Genomic DNA, 16,654 nt, shown 5'->3' on the forward strand with positions numbered 1-16,654 from the left:
CTACCAACAATATAGAACAGTGTAGAGCAATCTTCATACCTGACACCATCAGAATTACAATAAACATCTATAGTTCCTCAAACATGCACACTATTAACTGTTGTTCTACACAGAATTGGTACACCATGTTGGACATAACACGTTTTTTAACAACCTTTTTCCTGTAACAGAGGTTTGGTTTCACAGTCCACTTACTAATCTAGTTGAATTATTTATTGGAATTGGTATTTATTGGTATCTATGAAAGATTCCCCTCATCTTCTCCTGCCTTCAGCTCATGTCAGGAATATCAGAATTACTGAGAGGGACATGAATGAGCTGGAAAAAGTCATAAATATGACTTTAAAAGTTGGAATGTAATGCTGTAGGCTCAAAACTTTAAAAGTAACTAAACCCCAACCAAATCTGTGGTGCAGCCAGACTCTGATGGTGTCAGGCTCTTTTACTGAGTTGTTTTCCCAGAAGCTGAATTGAACTGCATCTGTAGCTCAGGCTGAAATCTTTATCATTTTAAACACTTTAGAGCAGGGATATTCAACTTGCTTTGCCCGGGGGCCACTTTTGTAAAATGATAGGAGGCCACAGGCCAGTTAATATACAAACATTAATATGAATTTGTCTGTAGCGGATTGTAGGTTTTTGGCGTGTCAGCCGGAGTTTAGTCTGACAATTTTGTGCACACAGGATAGTTAAGTTAAGTTAGTTAGGTTAAGTTAACGTTAGTTTTCATTGTGGATTAGAGAATGGGCGGGGGCCACTCTGCACTCTATCGCGGGCCGCATCCAGCCCCCGGGCCGCAAGTTGAGTATCACTGCTTTAGAGAAATGCTTTCATGTAATTGCATGTATGCATTATTTTCTGTTTGGTTTCAGCGTACTGTACATTATATCTTAACCACTTTTGGAAAACTTTTATAATACTAATTATTGTCATTACTAGTAGTGGTAGTACAGTAGTAGTATGCTGTATAAGTTTTGATAATTATGCTAGTCTCAGCTCTGCTTTGATAATCTCTTATTTTACACTAAATCTGTAAAAAATGCTTTCTGGCTGAACTCTCAGAGACCTCAGCTCTGAAATCCTGGTCTCAGCTCTGAAGTTCTGTATTTTTTATTCAGATTAAGGAGGTGCAGCTTGTCAGAGACTCACTGTGATATTGTGGCCTCAGCTCTGAAGTCCAACCCCTCCCATCTGACAGAACTGGACCTAAGTGAAAACAAGCTGTGTGATTCAAAAGTGGGTCTACTCTCTGCTGGACTGGAGAGTCCACACTGCATACTGGAGACTCTCAGGTTAGACACCATATTTAACCAGAAAAGGCTACATTTCCTAATGAAAATTTAAATTTGCTTGCTGTCCTTGGCGTCTCTAGGCGGTTGCAAGGGTGTACTAAGTGGTCGCTAGGGTGTTTACAGGTGGTTGCTATGTCCTATGTTTGTAGATGGTTGGTAGGGTGTGCTAAGTAGTTGTGTAACCGTGCCAAAACAGCAATAAATACACCATGGGTAGGAGCACCTCAGTAAGTATGGAGACAGGACACAGGATAGATTGACACACTGCTTTACTCAATCTCAAGGAACAATGATACAGTACAGTCATTAGATCAAATCCGGTGGGCAGTCCACACAGCACATACTGAACAAGCAATAAAACAAACTGAGAAGACACGATTAAGACTCAGGTAAAATAAGGTTCAGATGATTGTGGGTTATATGCACTCAAAACACACAGGTTAGTGGTGATCGACGATACAATGTTCCTTGAAATATAACGAAAGCACATCTAATACAGCCAAGTAAAATCAAAGGGCTAAAATGCAACAATACAAATACCAGTATACAAGTTAGAATCAAAATGCGTGCACGCAAGGATCAGCGCCCCAGAGTGACAGGCGGGAGGACAACTAGTTAAGCAGGAAGAATCTCTCTGCTATGGAAGCAAGGTTTAACTCGATGCCCCAGCACCATAAGCTCACGATCAAGGAAGGTTTGTTCTCAAAGTCAAAGTTTACAATACCACCAGGAACAGACGCACAGCCTCCGCCTTACTCACTCTGGAACACTGAAGACAGTTACTGCTAGAAATCTTTTAATAGGGAAGACGCCGACTTGATTGTCCCGATTTGCCACAGCTGTGGCAATTGTCCGCGGCTCACCGGCAGACCGGAAGTGAAGGAGAGAGAGCGCACATTACTGAGTACCAAAGTAAAAGTCACACCAATGAAATAATAAAACATCCCGCTGCCCTCTTTACAGTTGTGGTCGGGAAAAATCAGTCACATAGAGTCTGGCGGATTGGAGCTTGATATTGTTTTCAAGGGAAGGGAAAGGGGCGGGAGTACCTCCCTTGAGCTCCATCAGCCAACCAGTTTAGCATACATAGCACATGCACAGTACAACACATGATGCCGTCATGGCGCACCCTTTATTATTAGCAAGCCAGCTAAGCATTCCTAGCTAACGCGACATGGCCACCAAAGCAAAGCTCGGGCTGAAGCCACCCTTTCCTTTCCCATCATTTCCCCTGTTGGACGAATAATAAAACAGTCAATAATTTAATCTCCATGTGGACTTAGCCCCTCAAACACTCATAACATTAATCGGTAACCCTTTATTTTACAGGTACCCTAGTTACATATGAACTATTTGTAATTACACATGAACACCAAATGTAATTACACAGTAATTACCAATAGTTCTAAATTACGTTCATATGTAGTTACATTGTAACAGTCCTGTAAAATGGAGTGAGTCTGTTCAACTGTAGTTCATATGTAGTTACATTGTAACAGACCTGTAAAATGGAGTGAGTCTGTTTGTCGGGATCCGAGGGGAGAAGTGTGGATCTAATCGCGGGTAGTTGATGACCACGGGAAACTTGGTAGGTCTGGAGAAGCCGGGGTGCTGTGGAACTTGGTAGCTTGAAAGCTGGGAGCTGCACTGTTCGGGGTTTGGGAACAGTTGGTTGCAGGTTGCAGACGTTGCTTGAGATTGGTATGATCCTAATTTAGATTATGAATCCCTGGCCAGAGCCTGCCGGAACAGGCCTTTATAGATCCGAGCATGACACCACCTGTGCTATGACATCATACCGTTTGTGACATCATCAGAGACATGACATCACCTGTGCTATGACATCACTAGCGAAAGGCATGAAAGACACTTATGAACCATGACATCATCAGTGATCGATGACATCATAGTCGGAATGATGACGTCAAAGTAGGGATGATGACGTCATCCTAACAGTACCCTCCCCTCAACGGACGTCACCTGGCGTCCAATGAGGCCATCAAGGATGGCATCTGGGAGACAAAAAATCCGTAGGTTCTGGTGGAGGTGGTTAGACGCAGGTGGTTAGGCCCCAAAGGGGGGTGCAAGAGAGTGGAGGTGCTCCTCCCTAATACAGGATATCGAAGCCATAGATGGACCGATACGTGGATAGGACTTCCACCGGGTCCGGTGGATCCTCTGGGACCGGCCATCCCCCGGGGCACGATCCAAACATGGGAGGCTGGCGACCATCAAAAGGGTCAAATGCCGCCGTCTCCGAAGGCAGAGCCGCAGGGGGATCTGACACAGCGAGGCCTGCCCTCCCGACCTGTAGTTTGGGGAGGTCACCCACCGTCTCCTCCTTCAAACGCCTCTTATTTCTTCTTGCTCTTGACCGAGGGCTGACGACCAGGGTGCGAAATACCTCATGACAATCGGGGGGTCTCCGTATTTTAGTGCTCCAGACAGTGTGCTGAAGTCTTACACAGACGTATAGGCTACACGGATTTCATCATGCAAGCAATAACAAGGTTATATATTAATTGCCACACACAACACACAGAGCGAAATCGTGGATCATATAATCCACACAGCACAAATCACCTCCCTCCCGACAGCAGACACACACACACACACACAGGCATTGCCGCGGCCTTTTCTCATCGAAGTCAAATAGATTTGTTTTCCGACCAGGCCTATATTTTAACAATTTCGTTGCCTATATTGAAGACTTTCGTTGCAAATATATAGTAGTTGTCCTGGCATTTAATTTATTAAGTTATTTTAAACTTAATTTAGCGTGTTTATGAGTTCGATAGTCTATTTTTTTTATTTTTTTACCAACCCGACACTGCCGACAGCCGACACACACGCACAACTTCTGACTGTAGCCATTAAAATAAAGTGTTTAATTAAGCTTTGTATGTTAGCTAGGTATTATATTTTGAAATCCAAATTAAGTTTAATATGCATTTGTTTAGACTTGGTGAGGCATGACGGGTGCGGCCTGCGCTATAGTGTTTTTCCTCAGCTGAAGTCGGTTAGTTTTCCGACCAGGCCTATAGACATTTTCGTTGGCTATTAAGATTTTAATTGCAATATTGTATAGTTGTCATTCCGTTTAATTTATTAAGTTACTTTACACTTAATTTGGCATATTTATTTTTGTTTTATAGGCTATTGTTTTAAATGTTTAAGTGATGAAGATAAAAGAGCCACGGCTAAAACAGTCACTGTAGGCTACACCTTTTCACTGTAGGCCTATGCACTGATGATGACAATAAAATATTAATAATAAATAAATAAATAAAATATTCTTCTTACCTTAAAAAAGAGTGGACCAGAGAGGCCTCTCGGCAGTTTCCTCTCGTTTTCGTCCTGGAATCCATGAAGTGGAGAGGCGATGTCCTGCTTTGATCCAGCTTCTCACGAACGGCAGGGGATCAAATTTGTCCATAGGCGGTCCGTTTAGGTCCACAAACAGAAGTGAAGACATGCTCTCTTCACGCAACCTGTTGCGGCTCTGGTTGGCTGTGTCATTTACAGCGGAGAATCCTCTCTCACACTCAGCAGACGTGGGGAGATAAGTGCGACTTGCTGTGCATATCCTTTCTAATGTTTTTCCCGGTGGTGTGCCCTGCAGTTTCCAATCTCTAAACTGCTCCACGGCCTCCCTAGCTGGTTCCCCCAGTGATTTAGCCAGGCTGCGTATTTCTTCTTCGCCATACAATGTCAATGCCTCCTGCTCTGGCCAAAAACGCTTATCAAGAGGCTTGAGCTGCTGAACCAAGCTTGACTCCGGTAAGCGCTTGGTTAGACTGGCAATCACAGAGTCATAAAAGCGAGCCTTGTTTATTTTCCCCCTGACTTCTGTCAGTTCCACATCTTTAAAAAGGCCCGATGAGATGCGCTGTTCAGCCTTCTTCATTGATTTCCCACCAGATGTCGCCATGGCTGTCAAAACAGTGATAGTTTGTTGAATGTTGAGACTTGACTCCACAAGTGTGGTTTCTCTTCGCTGCAGCTTGAGAGACAGACTCTGAAGTTCACGCAGGATATCTTTCATGACAGCCAAATCTTCCACAAATCCTGTGTTGGTGAGGTGCTTGTGAAGACCTCTGTATTTTTGCCTCTCAACATCAGGGCGCGATGTGTCCTCACTGGATGTTTTAAAATGAAGTGCTAGCGCAGGGAAATCTTTCCATACAGCGTTTACTGTATTGAAGCTGCTGGCAACCCATCTGATGGTGAAAATTTGACCAATTTTCAATATTTGCATGTTGAGCTCAGCCGCTGCTTCCTGAAGCAATCTGGCGTTCCTGGTTGACTGATGATAGAGTGAATATAACTTTGAAATAAAGAACTCAAAGTGATTACAGCCAGCCACTTCTTTGAGAGAATCTTTGACTGCTAGTTCTAACCTGTGCGCAAGGCAGTGTACAGACTGCACATTTGGAAATTTGTTTTTCAGTCTGACAATTAGTCCACTGTTTTTCCCTGTGAGCACCGCAGCCCCATCGGTGGCTATGCTTATGAGATGAGTTTTCAGAAACTCATCATCCAGTCCTGCTTTATGTAGACTTGCCATCATAGAATTGTAAATGGATTCCGCATCAACCCCATCTGTGAGTTCCACAATATCCAGGAAAACATTATCTACATCACCCTTGCCAGTGACATCACATCTTGCATAAATAATCATATAGGGACGGCCGTGAATGGTACTTTCATCAATTGTGATGCTTACTCGTGACTGCATTCTCTTCACATTGGAAACAAACTTGCAACGCATTTCCTTTGCGATGTGGCCAATTATCTCTGCACAGGCTTTGTCAGATTTGTGGATATTGCCTACTTCAGCGCCATTTAGCTCCTGCAGTCTCATGATGGGAGTGAGCTTTTTATATGACAATCTTTCCTTTGCCACTGTGTACGCCGTTCTGAACGAGATTGTTGTTGTCTTTAACAAGCCAGCTTGTATATCAACGAAGCTGTTTGGGAGGATTTCTTTTTCTTTCTCTTTGCCAATTTCTACAGACCTTGCATGAGCCTGGCTGTCTCTGTGTTTATATATCTTTTTACGTAATTTGGCTGCATCAATAGCAGTAATTTCACCATTAATCCATTCTTCTGCTAGGTGTATCCCCGGGCCCTTTTCTGATAGCAGCAAGCTCTTTGCTGTCCGACACACTGAGCATCCTAGTTTTCCTTCCCTTATTTCAAGCCAAGCGATGCGGTCTCTCCATTCCCGCATCTGTTTCCGCGTCCAACCGACCGGTACCTGCGGCTGTCTAGCAGCACCAGCCGCCCCGTCGCCGCGGCCTCCATCTCCCTCAGAGGCGCTCCCGCTCTCGGCCTCAACTTCACCCGGGCCGGGCTCTTCTGAATGACTGCATTGCAGCATTGGCGGGACTGTAGTAGCTCCTTCCCCGACATTCACGTTAGCTCCAGGGAGGCTAGGTTCGCTAGGTGCACTGTTCGCTGCAGCTCCAGACGAACCGGCTATCGCGTCCTCCTCCTCATGGCCGTTTTTGTCACGATTCGCCTTTTTGGTAAATCCAAAGTTAGCAAGTAGAGATGTTTGCTTTCGCTTTGACATTTTTGAAGGTGGGGAAGAAATCGCTGATTGCGTTGTGTGTTGTTGTGTCAAGTCAAGTGTCAAGCGCGGTCGCCGGTCAGTGGTTCACGTTCACCTGTCATGCAGAATTGCAACACAGCGCCACACATGGAAGGAGGGCTTACCAGAAACAAGCGAAACGCCGAGGAAACACGACAACAAGTGTTTTTGTATTTGTTTATAAATGTTTTGTTATTTGAATAATGAAAACTGACATAGTAAGCTTTTAAAATACATTTTAGTGACAATTGCAAGTGAAAAATATTCATTTCAAAGAGACCCCCCACAAATTTGCTGTTGAGGCTTTCAGGGGGTCTGACCTGTCAATCAGGGGATCTCGGACCCCCCGAGACCCCCCGTATTTCGCACCCTGCTGACGACACTACGGGAGCCTCCCAGCATGAGTTGTTGGTCCAGCATGAGTTGTTGGTCAAGGACAGGAATTGGCTGCTGCTGGGGTACGGGCTCAGACTCGGCGAGGGGAAGGTCCACAGGTTGTGCCTCAGGTACAGGTTCAGACTCGGCGAGGGGCAGGTCCACAGGTTGTGCCTCAGGTTGTGCCTCAGGGCCAGTAGACTCGGAGGCCCCCTGCGGGGGGACGGAGCCAATCTGCAGGCAGCGATTGAACTTCCCAATGAGACGGTCGACAGTCCTCTCCAACTCGTTGAGACGGTTGGAGACATACTGCCACTCCTGGGTCCTGCAGGGAGCGCTACCCAACAGTACAGATCTTTCGGCTGGACACGTAGAGTCTTGATCCACTGAGAGTACCACGGGCCGGCGAGCGGTGGGACCACTTACTGGACGCCGGGAGCAGGAGGAGAGGTAATGCCCGGCTCGACCACAGTACAGGCAGCTCCGGGTGTCCAAACGGCGCTGCCTCTCCTCTGGTGTGATGCGAACCCTGCCGGTCGGATCACGGTACAGATGGCTGCTGGGACTCGAATGTGGCTGCCCCTGCTCTGGGATGACGCGAACTCCCCCCCAGAATATGCCCTTAGCAGCTGGAGGCGGCCGAGAGGCAGAGCTAGAAGCAACGACCGCTGTGGGCGGGGGAGTAGCAGGTCTGGAAACCTCCGGAACGGCAGTGCGCTCGGAAGCTGGGGCTTCGAGACGATCTAGCCGGCCAATCAAGAGGGCGTGCCGATCAGCGGCTGCGGAAGCCAGAGCCTGGATTGCTTTTTCCTGGTGGGCAATCAGGCGTCTTGACTCAAGTGCGAGGTCTTGCAGAGGCTGCGGGGTGACACCCTGGGGGCCTAGCCCTTCGAGACGATCTAGCCTTCTATCGAGACGATCTAGCCTTCGATCTAGGTGCTTAAGTATGACATGGAAGTCTCCGAACGTGATAGGACGAGTGGAGACATCAGGATGAGTGAAGGTATCAGGATGAGTGGAGATATCCAGCTGACCGCCTGGTGGGTCAGCTGAAGCGACCGGCCGGGTAACTGGCGTTGGGGCGACTGATCGCCCAGAAGCTGGGGCAGGAAGGGCAGAAGGCTGCGCAATGCCCCCCTGGTCGAGATGATCTAGCCGTCTTGCCAGGAGGGCGTACAGGTCCTCGGCCTTGGAAGCCTGAACTTGACTCTCCTCGACCATGAGGGCGTGCCGATCATCGGCTTGGGAAGCCTTGAAAGCTACGTCCCGAAGGATGTCATCGAGGAGCGCCTGCTCCCGTTGCATCTCCGCGAGTCGCGCGCCCAGGCCAGAAATAGTAGAAATCAGTGCTGTCAGGGAGGTGTCGCCTGGTGGACTGCCTGACGTGGCCGGCGGGGAAACGGGGGTCTCGGGAGCCTCCTCCTTGACTGGCGGAAGTGTGTCCGCTGGATCCGCTTCAGAGTGATTGGGGGCCTCCTCCTTGATTGGGGTGAGAGATTTGCCCGCTAGATCCATTTTTGAGTGATTCATACTGTCGGGATCCGAGGGGAGAAGTGTGGATCTAATCGCGGGTAGTTGATGACCACGGGAAACTTGGTAGGTCTGGAGAAGCCGGGGTGCTGTGGAACTTGGTAGCTTGAAAGCTGGGAGCTGCACTGTTCGGGGTTTGGGAACAGTTGGTTGCAGGTTGCAGACGTTGCTTGAGATTGGTATGATCCTAATTTAGATTATGAATCCCTGGCCAGAGCCTGCCGGAACAGGCCTTTATAGATCCGAGCATGACACCACCTGTGCTATGACATCATACCGTTTGTGACATCATCAGAGACATGACATCACCTGTGCTATGACATCACTAGCGAAAGGCATGAAAGACACTTATGAACCATGACATCATCAGTGATCGATGACATCATAGTCGGAATGATGACGTCAAAGTAGGGATGATGACGTCATCCTAACACTGTTCAACTGTAGTTCATATGTAGTTACATGGTACCGGACCTGTAAAGTGGAGTGAGTCTGTTCAACTGTAGTTCATATGTAGTTACATTGTAACAGACCTGTAAAGTGGAGTGAGACTGTTCAACTGTAGGTCATATGTAGTTACATGGTAGCGGACCCGGCTGGGACAGAGATTGCTAAAACCCAGTGGTGGATTCGAACCACTGAACTTCTGATTGCAAAGCAAGCGGCTTTAACCACTCAGCCACGAGGGCTTTCCAAATTTCATGGTGGAGTTTAAGAGGATAACTGTATGTCAGTCAGATGTAGTTGCTGTCACTTCATAGCTTTGTTATTATACACAGAGACTTGGGGGGAAATATTGATACTTTATTTAGTTGTAGGTATGATTTTGTCCAGAATTCCAATACAAAAATTCTAATAAAAGTATTGTAGATATAGGGGTAACAGTGAAACTATAATCAAAATAGCCATTCTTCTACATTCTAATTGTTAGCTTATTGTAAATGAGTCATTTCCCCATCAATTTCCCAATTTCTCAATTTGTTGGGGACCCAGTCGAAGCCCCTCAAAGACCCCTTTGGTCAGCAGACCCCCGGATCATCTCTCCCCAAAGTCTATACCCCCCCCCCCCCCCCCCAAGTCTATAAATCCCCTAATCCGCATAAGGGGGGAACTCCCCCCTATTTGCTAAATAAATTGTATGCACTGTGCTCTAGAAACATTTAGTTATATTTAAAGATTTTAAATAAAAAAAATACATTCTAATAATTTTCTGAATTGTGGTGTAAATAGTCCCATGAGCCATTTACAGCTCATTGGGGGGGGGGGGGGGGGTTGGCACAGTCACACTGCAGAAATGCATTCACATTAATCAATATTGCCTGTCTTTCAAGCTACAACTAACAAAGTATCAACATTTTCCCCCAAGTCTATGCTTATAATAACACAGCTAGGAAGTGACAACTACATCTGACTGACATACAGTTATCCCAAACTCCACTAAGGAAGTTGGAAAGCCCTCGTGGCTGAGTGGTTAAAGACGCCTGCTTTGCAATCTGAAGTTCAGTGGTTCGAATCCCCCACTGGCTTTTAGCAATCTCCGTCCCAGGCCAGAGCTTCTTTACAGGTCCGGTGCCATGTAACTACATATGAACTACAGTTAAATAGACTTACTCCACTTTACAGGTCTGTTACCATGTAACTACATATGAACTACAGTTGAATAGACTCACTCCACTTTACAGGTCCGTTACAATGTAACTACATATGAACTACAGTTGAATATACTCACTCCATTTTACAGGTCCGTTAAAATGTAACTACATATGAACTACAGTTGAACAGACTCACTCCATTTTACAGGTCTGTTACAATGTAACTACATATGAACATCATTTATAACTATTGGTAATTACTGTGTAATTACATTTGGTGTTCATGTGTAATTACAAATAGTTCATATGTAACTAGGGTACCTGTAAAATAAAGGGTTACCCATTAATCTGTAGATCTCAAAATACTATTAGTTTGTATTTACCATTTGTGAGTGACGTGTATCTCGTCGATAAGAATCCACAACAATAACAAAGGATTAATGGTAGGAAAAATCTTCATTACCAACGTTTGATAAATCAAACTATTCCCAAATCCAGTCAGAAGAATGGCGAACATCTTTTCCACCGAGAAACTCCACTAGTGCACGTCGTTGTTCTTGTTTAATTGCAGTGACTGAGTCTATTTCTGCTATAACCAAACTTATATCTGTTTTCACTTTACTTTCCCAAATGCAAACGCTCATTGGCGGTATAGCCATAGCTACCTAAATGCTATTGCTACATCTGCCGCAGCCGTTACACGTCATTGACAAAGACGCACTCTCTGATTGGCACATCACGGCAGGAACTGATGGTGGCAGTCACGCCGTCACTCAGTGGCTGCAATTCTGCGATTGAAATCGACTCGCGTGGGAAATCGCTCTGAATAGACAGACTTCCAGACGAAACTTGCATTACAGAGATAGTCTGTGACATCACGTTGAAGGCTGGGTTCACCCAGGCTAGGTGGACCTAGGTGATTAGAAGTGGGAGGAGCCAAGGTATCCAGGGAAAAATAATTTTGATTGTAGACGCTACAGTTCAAAAGTTAGAAACCAAAATGTAAAGAGGGCTGTTATAGCACCACCATTATGTCAATCAGTGTAATCTTTTTAGACCAGCATAATGAGTATAAGTGGGGAGAGCCAAGGAACCCAGGAAAAAAATAAGCTATGGCTAAAATTATGGAACAAAATGTAAAGAGGGCTGTTGTAGCGCCACCATCAGGTCAGGTTTATTTTAAGGATGGAGTAGAAGTATGTACCTAGTTTGGGAACTTTCGCTCTTGTGGTTTGTGAGCTACAGGTACTTAATGTTGCTATAGTGCCCCCTATAGGCGTAATAATGTAATAGTAAAATAAATAATAATAATTTTTTATCAGCTTTATCAGCCGTGTGGTCTTTCAAAACTCTGCGAGAGAGGTTTTGTGCAGTACCGTATGGTGTGTCGTAGGGCATTCACAACTAGTGAATTTTACTAGTCGACTAGTCGTCCCTAAAGGTAGTCGACTAGTCGACTAACCGTTTTTAATTTATTTTTAATATTTTTTTTTTTTTTTTAATCTTTAAGAAAGAACATGAGGTATTTACACGACATACAATACATGGACTATCATATCCCATATCCCCCACAAAGAACATCAAAACACAACAAAACAAAACAAGAAAACTGCATAAGATACACAATAATCCAAGAACAAACAAGACTATTGGACAAACAACCAAACAAAAACAATGCATTCAGCTCCTATCCTGATAAGCCTAATGACACTGGGGTAAAAAGTTCTTAAAGTCAAACTCTGTATGTGGTTGCCATATTTTGGGGATGTCTAAGAATCTGCCTTTGCTCTTGTAGTAAATGTTATCCAACGTATGGTAGCTTGAGAGTTCATTCCACCAGTGAACTACAGCTGGGGGATTGGATGGTTTCCAATTTAAAGCTATGCATTTCCTAGCTGCCAACAGGGCAAGATCTATGTATTTACTTTGAATGCATTGTTTTTGTTTGGTTGTTTGTCCAATAGTCTTGTTTGTTCTTGGATTATTGTGTATCTTATGCAGTTTTCTTGTTTTGTTTTGTTGTGTTTTGATGTTCTTTGTGGGGGATATGGGATATGATAGTCCATGTATGTTCTTTCTTAAAGATAATTTTTTTTTTTTTTTTTTTTTTTTTTGCTAAAACGACTAGTCGACTACTAAGCACAGTGTCGACTAGTGGTTTTACTAGTCGACTAGTCGACTAGTCTGTGAATGCCCTAGTGTGTCGTGGTTTGGTGAAGATTGGACAAAATTTGGAGGAGTATAGCGGGAAATTTTTCAAAATGGCTGGGATGATGGTATTAAACGTAAATGCTGAACTGAAGTCCACATACAGGTGTTGCAGTATGTGGCTGCATCATCCGACCTGTTTGCCCAGTAGGTAAACTGCACGGGTCCAGCAGATGTCCTGTCACATCCTTCAGGTGGGCCAACACCAGGCAGTCTCTCAAAGGTTCTTATGACCACAGATGTTAGGGCGACGGGCCTTTTAGTAATTTAATCCTGTGATGGAGGCCTTCATCGGAACCAGGATCATAGTGGAGCGTTTAAAGCAGGAGGGGACTTTACACAGCTCCAGTGATCTGTTGAAGATCTTTGTGAAGGTGGGGGCCAGCTGAACATCACAGGCTCTCAGGCAGGATGGAGACACTCTGTCCGGGCCATGGAGCCTTCCTGATCTTCTGTCGCTGAAACCGCTTTCTAACCTCCTCCTCACAGAACCTCAGTGCAGGTGTGTGGCTGTGTGTGGGGAGGGGGAAGTGGCAGGGGATGACAGGAGTAGGAAAGGATGGGGTGGTGGCAAGGGGGGCAGATTGGGGTGGGGTGTTAATGGCTTATCAAACCTGCAGTAGAACACATTCAGCTTGTCTGCCAGCTGAAGGTTCTCTACATTACATTACGTCATATAGCAGACGCTTTTATCCAAAGCGACTTACTATATCACATTTTGTCAACAGTAGAGGAATCAACTATGCAACACAGTCTATGACAGCTATGACTTTCTGAACGAATAGCGTAGCACTTGAAAGTAGTCTGTGAAGGAATAAGTACCATTCATCAACCCCCCCCCCCCCCCCTTTCTTTTTAGAAAAGGGAGAAACGGGCCCAGGTGGAGCCGGAAGATGGGCAGTGATTCAGCCGTCCTGAAGGGGGAGCTCGTTCCACCATTGTGCACATATACCCTTTTTATATTTGTAAACAGTAATTACGTATTTTGTGGGCGGAGCCGAACTGGTTGCAGAAAGTTACAACTAGCGGTTCAGTCATATAAATTAGGGATGGGCATTTCTAGCAAAAACACTATTCGAAATTCGCTGGCCAAATTCGAATTTAATTCGAATTTCGAAAATAAATAAAAAAATGTAATTTTTTTTTTTTTTTTTTTTTTTTTTTTTTTTTTTTTTGTGAGTGAAATGTTGCATTGTCTCCCCTGATTCTAAGTCTACGGCTTTATTAATTAATATAAAAAGCTTCTGCTGTGGATTTTTAGCTCAAACAAGCATTGCACCACTGAAGTAAAGAACATGTTACATGACATTGACATTTTCGAAAATAAAAAACAGTTTTGACAATCATGAGTGGTTCATTAAATATTTAGTAGGCTCAGGTCTGAGTGCCAAAGGGGTGCCAAAGTCACCCCCTCTCCCTCTTCATGGGATTTCATCTGCCATTAATTTTTCCATAAACCTTGCTTAAAATGCTTATAAAAATTGTTTTACTTGCTCAAACCAAGCGATTTGACTATACTTAGAATCAGGGGAGACAATGCAACATTTCACTCAAAAAAAAAAAAAAAAAAAAAAAAGATTTTTTTTTTTTTTTTTTCGAATTTCGAATTTCAATAATAAAAGTCGACCTTGATAATAACAACGATTATTCGAAAATTCGAAATTCGATGCCCATCCCTAATATAAATATGGACGATCCAGACACCTCCTCCATGTATTTTAAAGCTTTGCCAGCAACAGACAGGTTTCCTTACACAACTAAGCTAACTGTTTCAATGGGGTGAGGTTTCCTGACCCGTACTCACTGTCATGATCGGCCTAGGATCCAACTACATCGCAAAGTTGCAATGCCGGACATCATCATAAGTGGGAATGTCCAGCGTCCAGGGGTGTCAGACTCATATTAGGTAGAGGGCCGGATTTGTTCAACTGAGACCTCATGGGGGCCGGATTTTTTTTTTACTCAAATCAATTCGACTCATTTACCCATTTACTTCACAAAAGAAATACTGCTCTTTCCATTTCTCTTGAAACTGCCTGCATTCCGTGTCAACCTTTCTCTTTTTCGACAGCATCTTGTTGATTCCTTTGTTTTTTGGTAGGTAGCCGAATGCGCGATTCAATTCCAGCGTGGCATCATGGCGGCTTTGTTTACACCTGATGACCTACTGACATACTTCCTTGTAGTGCAGGTTAATTAACTTATGAATGAACTCTTAGCTTGCTTAACACGTTCACTGCCAATGACGAGTTGAGTCATCAAACACAATCCAACCGTTCACTGCCAATGACGAGTTGAGTCGTCAAAAAAAAAAATTTTTTTTTTTGACGGTGCTACGTGGATCAATGCCCCCCGCGTCTCCTATGGAGATATTGGAAGTATTGAATGTGTATAATCTATTTTACTGACCAGCTAGGTGGCGACGGTGCTCTCCCGACAGAGAGAAAGTCAACCAAAAGCAGCCGCCTCCCGCGGCTGCTTCCTCCATTCTCAAGGAAATGGCTTGGCGATTTTACAGTCATCAGTCACCAGACTCGCCCGAGAGCGGCCGCGCCAGCAGCAGCACACGGGGGATTGCAAATTTGCATAATAGATTATGGGTGAAACACACTTTGAAACGCCCGCAGAAAGGCCAGAATCGCACACATTCCGAAAACCCAGAAACGAACGAGCCTCATTCTCATACTGTAGGCGGGGACGCTTTCGCGCTGCTGCGGTGGGGGGTTCCAGAAATGGACTGGGTGGGCAGCATAAAGCCTAGAGTCGCACGGGGCTTCATCGGGGCTCTCAAACCCAAGAGACGAGTGAGCCCTATCCACACTCGCTGCCAGGGAGGGAGGCTGCTCAAACTCGCAGCAGCAGCAGCAGCAGCAGAGCACTCGCTTGTGACAAACGCAGGCTGAAAGCCACCAGACACGCCCACGGGGGGAGGAGTTTGAAGGAGAGGGCGTTCGGAACTATATTGTTTGGATGTCTGATCTCTCACTGATGCCAAAAATAAATGGTTAAAGTGACTGTTCTGCCTGTTTGATTGAATTTCACAAAACTGCGATTATCTCAGCTTTCACTCTCAGACGCTAAAACCATGCTGTACTCAACGGCTAATATCTACATAATAAACTCTACAAACTAACTCTTTTAGACAGAGAAAGCACACATTCTATTAGTACTTTTGTGAACTTTGTGTTCACAAACTCCAAGCAGAAAAGAATCCTCGGCTCTTGTAAAATGAGCCAGAATCCTCAAAAAACGGCTTGGCAGAAGCTACCTACAGCAAAAAAAAAACGGCTGGCAGTCAATGTGTTAATAGCCACACGTAGTTCATGATAATGGGGTGCGAATTTAATAATAATAATAATAAAAAAAAAAAAAAAAAATTCCAAAACATCTGGGCCGGATCCGACCCACGGGCCGTATCTCTGACATCCCTGGTCTATACGCATACGAGAGAAGATGTATTTTCCCTGTATTCCGGGGATGTCTCTCGTTTCAGCTACAGTTTTCTGGGTTTTGGATACTGCGATGCGTGCAAAACTAACCCTGTGACATCCACTCTAAATGGGTCTTTAGGCCTTTGGTTTAGGAGCTATCCAATATTTAGTGTGGTTATGGTCGGTTACAGAATATGTTCAAGGAAAACGGAAAAATCCAGAGACAGAGGTGTGATAGCCTGTCTGCTTTCAGATGGAAAAAGACTATAAGGCCAACATGATGCTGATCCACAATGGATTATGAAACAGTGGATTGTGCTTTCAGGAATATTATATTTATGTTTATTATAATGTATTTATTTATTATTATTATTATTTATATTAATATTTCGGATCAGCCAAAAAAAAAAAAAAATCAAATTTTTCCAAAGTTAGTCCTGTAGTATAAGCAGCAGGAGGCCATTGATGTGTGCCGTGATTTTGGTGAAGCTACACTGTACGACAGTGAAGTTATGGAATTTTGTGTTGTAGTCTGTGTTGCACTTTGTAGACAATCCCTAAGCACTCGCTGCACGAGACCAATGTTATTTGTCCAGCTCGGAGGACGTTTAGGTGAAAATGAAGTTGTAG

This window comes from Poromitra crassiceps (genome assembly GCF_964638095.1).
Source record: "Poromitra crassiceps genome assembly, chromosome: 16".
In the NCBI taxonomy this organism is placed as follows: Eukaryota; Metazoa; Chordata; class Actinopteri; order Beryciformes; family Melamphaidae; genus Poromitra; species Poromitra crassiceps.